The 10355-nt window shown below is 41.6% G+C and overlaps 1 long non-coding RNA gene across 1 annotated transcript; it reads left to right on the top strand.

The window, feature by feature from the left end:
* The first annotated feature begins 225 nt into the window (after positions 1-225).
* Positions 226-8424, top strand: LOC139185787 (uncharacterized). Its single transcript, XR_011569293.1, has 2 exons — positions 226-1296; positions 6491-8424. It is a non-coding gene; the product is annotated as an uncharacterized lncRNA (long non-coding RNA).
* The last annotated feature ends 1931 nt before the right edge of the window (positions 8425-10355 follow it).

Genomic DNA, 10355 nt, shown 5'->3' with positions numbered 1-10355 from the left:
CGGATCCCTGGAAAGACTCAGAAATCAAAGGCACTAAAACAAGGGGCCAAAGGACCCGAGCTGAAAACAGGAGGATTCATTTAAAGTCTGTTAAGAAAGTGGTTAAATTCTCAAGTTCCTTCTCCCACCTTGGCAGGAAACTAGAGGCTTATTTCACAAAGAAAAAAAATCTGGAGACAGCCCTGCTCCAGGATCAAAGTGGGTTGTAGGGAAAGGCACACTGTGGGGAGCGAGCTCCGCCCGTGGCAAAGGTCATGAGGAAGGAGGCTTGACATACGCAAAGGCGGGATCAAGCCTCAGGAGTCTCCCTGGAAATTCTCGAGCCATCTACCCCCAAAACCAGAATCTGCCTACTTTCTGCTTTGTGCTTTCACCTACACCTCTGACTTTATGGGGGGCTGTCCCCCACTACCTCTCTGAAAAAAGAGTTAGCTTACAGCTCCAGTTAATAATTCCCGGGTGTGACAGTGTTTCAACCTACAAACTCCCTTGGAAGTCCTCTAGCCTGCCTGAATAGGTTTTTCCGGCCACATGTGATTGCTCAGAGCCTCCAAACTGTGAGAGGCATGAGATGTTCTAAACTGTCTAAATACAGATTCCTTTGAGCGGTTAAAAGATTGATTAGAAATTGTATTGGTGAAGGGTTTTTCACTTGTTGGGCCAATGTTTGCTGCTAAGTCTCCATATCCCTTACCTGCTGTGTCCCTGGCAGTGTATTGATTAATATAGTTGGTGTAAGTAGTAGCTTTAATGTTTGTAACCTGGGATCCTTGAGTTAATTCTTTTTCTTGTTATAGCCCACCACACCTTTGCTCTGTAGGAATGCAACTTTATCTAATGCTTTTTGGAGGCTGGCGCCTGACTTGAGAATAATCACCTTTAGAGAAAAAGGCCTCCGGGCCAGAAGATGATGCAAATCACCTAAACTTTTGCATATGATAAGTTTGCAGGACGAAAGCCTGGCTTACTGCATGACTCTACCCCTTCCCCCATTATCCTCTATGCATAACTTAAGGTATAAAAACTACTTTGGAAAATAAAGTGCGGGCCTTGTTCACCGAAACTTGGTCTCACCATGTCATTCTTTCTCTTACCTTCTGGCTGAATTATTCAGCCTCTTTTCTCCACTGAATTTCTTCACTGAGCTATCCTCATTTTATTACTCTTTATATCCTTAATTAACGTTTAATTAAGCAGTTGTTTCCTGATCCTCGCCGACGCCGTCCCCGCTTCGAATACCCTGGATCAGCCGGGGCTGGTCCCCGGCAAGTGGCGCCCGAACAGGCTGATTCGAAGGTAGGTACCTCAGAAAAAGTGTTGAGAAAGTGTTGAATTGAAAAAGTGTTGAGAAAGTGTTGAATTTACGGGACGGATAGGCCCCCACCCAGGGTGCCGCGGACCCCCCTGTAGGACAGACAGGGCGAGTAGTGGTGGGAAGTGTTAAAGGGGTTTGAGAGAAAACCCGGTTTTTATTGAAAGTGTCAAAGGGGTTTGAGAGAAAACCCGGTTTCTAGAGTTAAAAGGCCAAAGAAAAGCCTGATCTTTTAAAAGCTAAAAGCTTTATCTTCTATTATACTTAATTTTCTGACATGGGTAACACTGAAACTAAGAATGGCAACTCTTTATACAAGTAATCTTGAAACTGTTAAAGAGGCTACTGTTAATTTAGATACTTGGGTGAAGGTAAAAAACAACTAAACACTTATCCTATAAATATGATTAAAAATGTTCTGGACCCTCGTCATGAGGCTGTGGGATGACCTATGGGAGAGGCTATAGCGGTGGATGGTAGTGGGTCTCCACCTTCTGCGCAGATCATATTTTCTGCCATTGACGAAGAAAAGGAGGAGACTGTGCTCTACCTCCGGAGGAAGGAGAGGGCTTACAGGACGCTGCGGCCGGGCGTCCTGACGAGCCCCCTCCCCCTCTACACAAACCTTTAAAAATTTATCCAACAATTTCTGATTTAAGGTGACTACTCCACCTCCGCTTGCACCTCCCAGGGCCTAAGAATTCCCCAGTTTACATCCAAAGTCTCCCAGAGCATTGCCTAAAGCTGAAAAAGATAAAAAAGACTTCTTTTAAACAAAGGAGCTTTAAAAAAAAAAAAAAAAAAAAACACACAATATACAGAGCCTGCTCCTTGCAGAAAACCCCCTCAGGGGGGCCTCACCCAAGCAAAAAAAGAAAAAAAAAAAAAAAATGAAAAACAAAACAAAAAAAAAAAGTGAAAAAGAAAAAAGGAAAGAAAATAGAGAAAGATCTAAAGATAGAGAAAGAGCTAAAGAGTGAAAAGGAGAGAGGAACAGAGAAGGAAGGAATCAGGGAATGCAGCAAGATTGAGAAAGGAAGAAAGGAAGTTAGAAAAAGAGATACAGAGAGAAAGAGAGGGAGGAGGGAAGAAAAAGAGAGAAAGAGGGTAAAGGGAAAGAAACGAAGGAAAGAGAAGGGTAGCGAAAAATGAAGGGGGAGAAAAAAGTGAGAAAAGCAGGAAGAGAGGAAGAGAGAGACTGTAAGAGACGCTGTGACCAGGTGCCCTGGCGAGCTCCCCCTCCCCACCACCCCCACTGCGCAAACCTTAAAAAACAAACAAACAAACAAAAAAAACCCTTAACCACCACTTTCTGATTTAAGGCCATTGCTGCCGCCTCCGTTTGCGCCTTCCAGGGCCCAAGAGTTCCCCACTTTGCCCCCAAAGCCTCTCAAAGTGTTGCCTAAGCCTGAGGAAGATAAAAAGTTTTTTGAACAGTGGAGATTTTAAAACAGACTTCGTGCACAATATGCAGAGCGCGCTCTTTGGAGAAAACCCCCTCAGGGGGGTCTCACCCAGGCTAAGAAAAAAGCGGACCGGTAAGGGGATTTAGCAACAATTTTAACCCCTGACTTGTGGTTGCTCCCATTCCAATGGGAGTGGCTGGCCCCCTGCCTGAGGGCATTGTAGGACTTGTGCTAGGGTGTAGCTCGCTTTCTTTTCAAGAAATTTCGGTGGTATATGGTGTGGTAGATTCTGATTATATTGGAGAAATTATAGTTTTGATCTCGCCGCTTACCAAAACTGTGCAAATTAATAAAGGTCAAAGAATAACACAGTTTTTGCTTTTACCTTATCAGGCAGGAAAAAACTTGATTTTTCAAGCTAAGAGCCACAGAGTATTTAGATTTAGTGATCTAGCTTTTTGGGTGCAGGAAATTACAGCTCCAAGGCCTTTAAAAGATCTTTTAATTCAAGAAAATAAAATGTCAGGGCTATTAGACACAGGAACAGACGTCTCTTAACATTGCTGGGAAAGACTGACCCAGCTCCTGGCCAACACATACTACTGAAAATGAGTTGAGATTAGAGAAACTAGTATGCGGGGTGGGAATGCTGTAGAGAAAAAGGTGAGGGAGAGTTTAAAACCTTGAAGAGTAGTGAGTTCCCCGTTGCTGGAAGTATTCAAGCAAATATTAGATGGTTGCTTGTCATCTAAAAAGCTATAGACCAGATTTAGGTTACAAAACGATAACTGGAGAAGCTTATAAACATGTTGTGCAACACCTCTTTACTTGCTTCTCATATTTAGGTCTGCCAAAAGTTTTAAAAACTGATAATGCCCCTTTGAAGCTGCGGAGAGATTGTTTACTAACTTTAAATGATTTCCAAAAATTATTAGGGGACATTAATTGGATACGCCCTCATTTAAAACTGACTACTGCAGATTTAAAGCCTTTATTTGATTGCTTAAAAATTGATCCTAATTCCAGTTCTAAGAGAAAGTTGACTAATGAGACAGAGTTAGCTCTTGTTGAAGTGTATGAGACTTTAAATGATCAGTTAATTAGGATTAATATTACCAAAAGATGAGATTAAATTATTCTTCCAACAAAACATACACTTACAGGGTGCTTGTGACAAAAAGGCCCATTGGTTCCATCTACCAGTGATCCCAAGAAAAATAGTTTTATCTTATCCCAGCTTGGTGGCACAATTAATTATAAAAGGAGGAAAAAAGAAGTGTGGAACTTTTTAGAAAAGAAGTAGCAAATATAGTAATTCCATTCAATAAGGATCAACTACAAGTCTTTTACAATATAGTGATTGGCAAGTTGCCCTGATAGATTTCAGGGGTCAAATTTTGTTTCATTTGCCCTCAAGCCCCGACAGTCGTTAAAAGTTCAAAAATGTTAGATTGGCAGTTTGAGGATACCTGTGGAACTTTCCAACTGTATGTAGTTCCTACGCTCCCCTTTACCCTATGGGGGAGGGACGTGCTGTCTCAAATAGGAGATACTCAGAGAAGGGTTTTCTCAATTTCTTAGTTATCAACAGGAGGTACAATTAACAATACTTTATATATTGTTATAAATACATAATATAAATATATTTGCCTAATTACAGTTTGCCTAATTAGATATGGGTATAAATAAAATATAATAAAGGTATACCTAATTCTATTTATAGATGTATACTTAATTAATTTGTATATAAATTAGTATGTATACTATATATGCATATTATATATATACTGTATAATTAAATGTATATTGCAGTAATATAATGTGTGTGGCTGATATTAATTGGTATAGATTGATGTGCTGTGATGATATATGTCCTGTATACTGTATAATTATATATGTGTGACATGTATTATTACAGTACATTGGTTTGTGTTGGTTGGTATTGGCTGTGTGCGTGTTGTATTGCTGTAATATATATGAATTAATATATTAATTATAAGATTAATTCAAGTATATTGATTTATATATATTGTATGTCAATAAGTTTATACTTGTTGCCATATATAAATACATTTTGCATTTAGGTATATCTGTATACTAAAATGAGATAAGGAGGTTATACATTTATTATTTAAATTTATACGGAGACCTAAACTAAACATTAGACCTAAATTAACATATCTCTAAATTTATGTTGTTAAAATGTAAATTTTAAAAATTTAAGAAATTAAATTGACAACTGCTTGACAATTCCTTTGCCATAAACCACCCCCCATAGGTGTAACTGGGGTGGCCAGACAAAAAATTGTGGTTTTATAGCAAAACGGCCCCCTAGAGTGGGTCCATCTTCCCGCTCAAACTAAAAAGGTAGTGGCTTCTTATCCAGGATTGATAGCTACTTTGATATTAAAGGAAAAAAGCGGAACATTGAATTATTTGGTAAAGAGCCATCAGAAATTGTAATTCCATATAATAAGAAACAACTTGTTGCTCTTCTAATGTTTGATAAAAATTGGCAGATTGCTATAGGAAACCATTTTGATCAAAATTTTGCATCATTTACCCTCACATGTTTTGCTGAATTTTATATCCAGACATCCAGTTATTTTTCCTGTCAGATGTAAACAATCTCCTATTGCAAATGCTCAGATAGCCTTTACTGATGGGTCAGCAAACGGTAAAGCCTCCATAGTTACTAAAGATCACCAAAAGGTTTTACAAACACAAGAAACTTCAGCTCAAAGAGCTGAAATAACAGCAGTCATAGAGGCTTTTCCTATGTTTGCAGATGAGGAATTTAACCTTTATTCTGATTCTCAGTATATTGTCAGGTTGTTTCCACACATTGAAACTGCGGTTTTGCCTGAAAATAAAACTACCATATTTCATTTGTTAACTAAATTACAGCAACAAATTTGGAAAAGAAATAAAATATTTTTCACTGGACACATTTGGGCTCATTCCAGATTGCCCGGCCCTTAAAATGCCTTTAATGATTTGGCTAACTTGTTAACCAGAAATACAGTGGCTACTGTGATTGAGGAGGCCAGAGCCTCTCACTCACTTCATCAATACGCTACTGCTTTAAGATATCAATTCCAAATTCCCAGAGAGACTGCTCGAGAGATTGTGCCTTCTTGCTTATATTGCCCCACTGTTTATAATAGTCTACCTATGGGAGTTAATCCTCGCGGTCTCAAACCCAACGTACTCTGCAAATGGATGTAACTCATGTCTCTTCATTTGGAAAACTCCTTTGTTCTTTAACTGTAGACACCTTTTCTCATGTTATTATTGCAACTGCTCGTACAGGGGAAGCAGTTAAAGATGTAATACAACATCTCTTTACTTGTTTTTCATATTTGGGCCTACCAAAAGCTTTGAAAACTGACAATGCTCCTGCTTATACTTCTAAGTCTTTTCAGGAAACATAATACAGGCATCTCTTATAATCCCCAGGGACAGGCCATTGTGGAACGAGCACATCAAACATTAAAAATACAAATTCAAAAACTAAAAGAAGGGGAGTTTAAGTATAGCTGTCCCCATCCAATCTTGCAACATGCTCTTTTCATAATAAATATTTGCTCTTTTCGTAATAAATATTCTAAATACTGATCTGGCTGGAACTACTGCAATGCTTCGTCATTGGTGCCTGGAGCAATTAAATGCAAAACCGTTAGTCAAATGGAAGGACCTTCTCTCAGGACAATGGAAGGGTCCTGACCCCTTATTAACTAGCGGTCGAGGATGTGCTTGTATTTTTCCACAGGATGCAGATTCTCCAATTTAGATCCAAGACAGGTTGATTCGCCATGTTGCAGACCCCCAGACATCCAGTTCCCCCATTGCTTCGATCACAAAAGAGGAGCCCGCCGGAAGGGGAGGCAAGATAAACATCGAGATCCCGGCAAGACTGACGGGGCTGCTGCAGTGCGAACTCCAACCAGAAAATAATTCTACTTATTCTGCTTTGGCTTGTCTACCCTCTCCTTATGTTTTTCTCTTTACCAATGATTCTGGAAAACTTAATGTACATGTGACTTTCACTGGTGGACCCAATGTAGTGACTTGTGAACAATGCATGCTCTCATCTTGTTTAAACCCTCAATATAATGTTTGCTCTTTGGTAGTGTTACAATGTCCACCATATCTTACGATGTAACCACTTATTGATATAACTATAGTCTTGCTGTGTTACAACAACTACAAGATTTAATGTGATCGCGACGATTTGTGGGCTTTACTTATTTTAGGAATATCAGCTTTAATAGCAGCAATTACTTCTGTTACTGCGGCAGCAATATCATTGACTCAACAAGTGCATACTGCCCAATATGTTGATACCATGTCTAAAAATGTTTCTTTAACTCTAGCAACACAGGAAGCTATAGATAGGAAATTAGAGATGAGAGTAGACGCCTTAAAAGAGGCAATAATGCATATTGGGACTGAGTTACAGGCTTTAAAAGTGAAAATGGCTCTGTCTTGCCACGCTGATTACCGGTGGATATGCGTGACATCTTTAAAGGTAAACGAGACAGATTATGAATGGGAAAAAATCAAAAAACATATCTCAGGTGTTTGCAACAGCTCTGACATTGGCCTGGACTTAGGGAAATTTCATAATCAAATACAGACCCTGGAACACTGTCGACTGGATTTTACCACCGCTGGAGCAGCTAATGACTTATTTCACACCTTCTCTAACTTTACTGGAAAAAACATTCTGTCTAATATCTTTAGTTCTAATTTTGCTTCTCATAATCATTCTTCCTTGTATTGTCAGGATTCTTCGGCAGAACATTCAAAAGCTCGCGACTGAGCTGCCTCTGGCTGTTTTAAGAAATAAAAAAGGGGGAGATGTGGGGAGCGAGCTCCGCCCGTGGCAAAGGTCATGAGGAAGGAGGCTTGACATACGCAAAGGCGGGATCAAGCCTCAGGAGTCTCCCTGGAAATTCTCGAGCCATCTACCCCCAAAACCAGAATCTGCCTACTTTCTGCTTTGTGCTTTCACCTACACCTCTGACTTTATGGGGGGCTGTCCCCCACTACCTCTCTGAAAAAAGAGTTAGCTTACAGCTCCAGTTAATAATTCCCGGGTGTGACAGTGTTTCAACCTACAAACTCCCTTGGAAGTCCTCTAGCCTGCCTGAATAGGTTTTTCCGGCCACATGTGATTGCTCAGAGCCTCCAAACTGTGAGAGGCATGAGATGTTCTAAACTGTCTAAATACAGATTCCTTTGAGCGGTTAAAAGATTGATTAGAAATTGTATTGGTGAAGGGTTTTTCACTTGTTGGGCCAATGTTTGCTGCTAAGTCTCCATATCCCTTACCTGCTGTGTCCCTGGCAGTGTATTGATTAATATAGTTGGTGTAAGTAGTAGCTTTAATGTTTGTAACCTGGGATCCTTGAGTTAATTCTTTTTCTTGTTATAGCCCACCACACCTTTGCTCTGTAGGAATGCAACTTTATCTAATGCTTTTTGGAGGCTGGCGCCTGACTTGAGAATAATCACCTTTAGAGAAAAAGGCCTCCGGGCCAGAAGATGATGCAAATCACCTAAACTTTTGCATATGATAAGTTTGCAGGACGAAAGCCTGGCTTACTGCATGACTCTACCCCTTCCCCCATTATCCTCTATGCATAACTTAAGGTATAAAAACTACTTTGGAAAATAAAGTGCGGGCCTTGTTCACCGAAACTTGGTCTCACCATGTCATTCTTTCTCTTACCTTCTGGCTGAATTATTCAGCCTCTTTTCTCCACTGAATTTCTTCACTGAGCTATCCTCATTTTATTACTCTTTATATCCTTAATTAACGTTTAATTAAGCAGTTGTTTCCTGATCCTCGCCGACGCCGTCCCCGCTTCGAATACCCTGGATCAGCCGGGGCTGGTCCCCGGCAGCACACATCAAAAAACAGGGTGTGAATGAAAGTCCACATAAAGAAGAGTGAGGTCTAGGTGCCCCATCTCTCTGGCCTCTACGAACACTGGCAACTCAGGGAGACACCCCTCCCAGCACCACCCACCCAAGCAGGAAACTGGAGAGTTCTATCTGGGGAAACAGAATACATTCAAAGAAAAGAGCTCTAAATACTGACATTCAGTATTTACAGATACTAAGTGATACTGACACTTAGAAACTACACTTGTATACAGGATTTTCCTGCATCATATTTGACAAGCACTGCCTCTCCCTGCGGAGAAGGCAATGGCACACTACTCGGGCTTCCCTGGTGGCTCAGAGTTAAAGCATCTGCCTGCAGTGTGGGAGACCTGGGTTCGATCCCTGGGTTGGGAAGATTCCCTGGAGAAGGAAATGGCAACCCACTCCAGTATACTTGCCTGGAGAATCCCATGGACAGAGGAGCATGGTGGGCTACAGTCCACAGGGTCGCAAAGAGTCAGACACGACTGAGCGACTTCACTTTGCCTTTGCCTCTCCCTGCAGAGACCAGTACTCTTGCCTGGAAAATCCCATGGACGGAAGAGCCTGGTAGGCTGCAGTCCATGGGGTCACTAAGAGTCAGACACGACTGAGCGACTTCACTTTCATGCATTGCAGAAGGAAATGGCAACCCACTCCAGTGTTCTTGCTTGGAGAATCCCAGGTACGGGGGAGCCTGGTGGCTGCTGTCTATGGGGTCGCACAGAGTCAGACACGACTGAAGCATCGCAGCAGCAGCAGCAGCCTCTCCCTGAGAAAAAGCAACCAATTTGCTTCAGGTGGTGCTAGCAGTAAAGAACCTGTCTGTCAATGCAGGAGGCATAAGAGCCGTGGGTTCGATCCCTTGGTTGAGAAGATCCCCCAGATTAGGAAACAGCAACCCACTCCAGTATTCTTGCCTGGAGAATCCTGTGGACAAAGGAGCCTGACGGGCTATGGTCCATAGGATTACAAAGAGTTGGACATTACTGAAGTGACTTAGCACGTATTCATGCAATATTCTCAAGTATCAGATCAGATCAGATCAGTCGCTCAGTCTTATCCGACTCTTTGCAACCCCATGAATCGCAGCACGCCAGGCCTCCCTGTCCATCACCAACTCCTGGAATTCACTCAGACTCACGTCCATCGAGTCAGTGATGCCATCCAGCCATCTCATCCTCTGTCATCCCCTTCTCCTCCTGCCCCCAATCCCTCCCAGCATGAGAGTCTTTTCCAATGAGTCAGCTCTTCGCATGAGGTGGCCAAAGTACTGCAGTTTTAGCTTTAGCATCATTCCTTCCAAAGAAATCCCAGGACTGATCTCCTTCAGAATGGACCAGTTGGATCTCCTTGCAGTCCAAGGGACTCTCAAGAGTCTTCTCCAACACCACAGTTCAAAAGCATCAATTCTTCAGCGCTCAGGCTTCTTCACAGTCCAACTCTCACATCCATACATGACCACAGGAAAAACCATAGCCTTGACTAAATGAATCTTTGTTGGCAAAGTAATGTCTCTGCTCTTGAATATGCTATCTCGGTTGGTCATAACCCTCCTTCCAAGGAGTAAGCGTCTTTTAATTTCATGGCTGCAGTCACCATCTGTAGTGATTTTGGAGCCCAGAAAAATAAAGTCTGACACTGTTTCCACTGTTTCCCCATCTATTCCCCATGAAGTGGTTGGACCAGATGCCATGATCTTC

This window comes from Bos indicus, chromosome 11 (genome assembly GCF_029378745.1).
Source record: "Bos indicus isolate NIAB-ARS_2022 breed Sahiwal x Tharparkar chromosome 11, NIAB-ARS_B.indTharparkar_mat_pri_1.0, whole genome shotgun sequence".
In the NCBI taxonomy this organism is placed as follows: Eukaryota; Metazoa; Chordata; class Mammalia; order Artiodactyla; family Bovidae; genus Bos; species Bos indicus.
The sequence above is the reverse complement of the archived record's forward strand: the minus strand, read 5'-3'. Positions and strand labels throughout refer to the sequence as shown.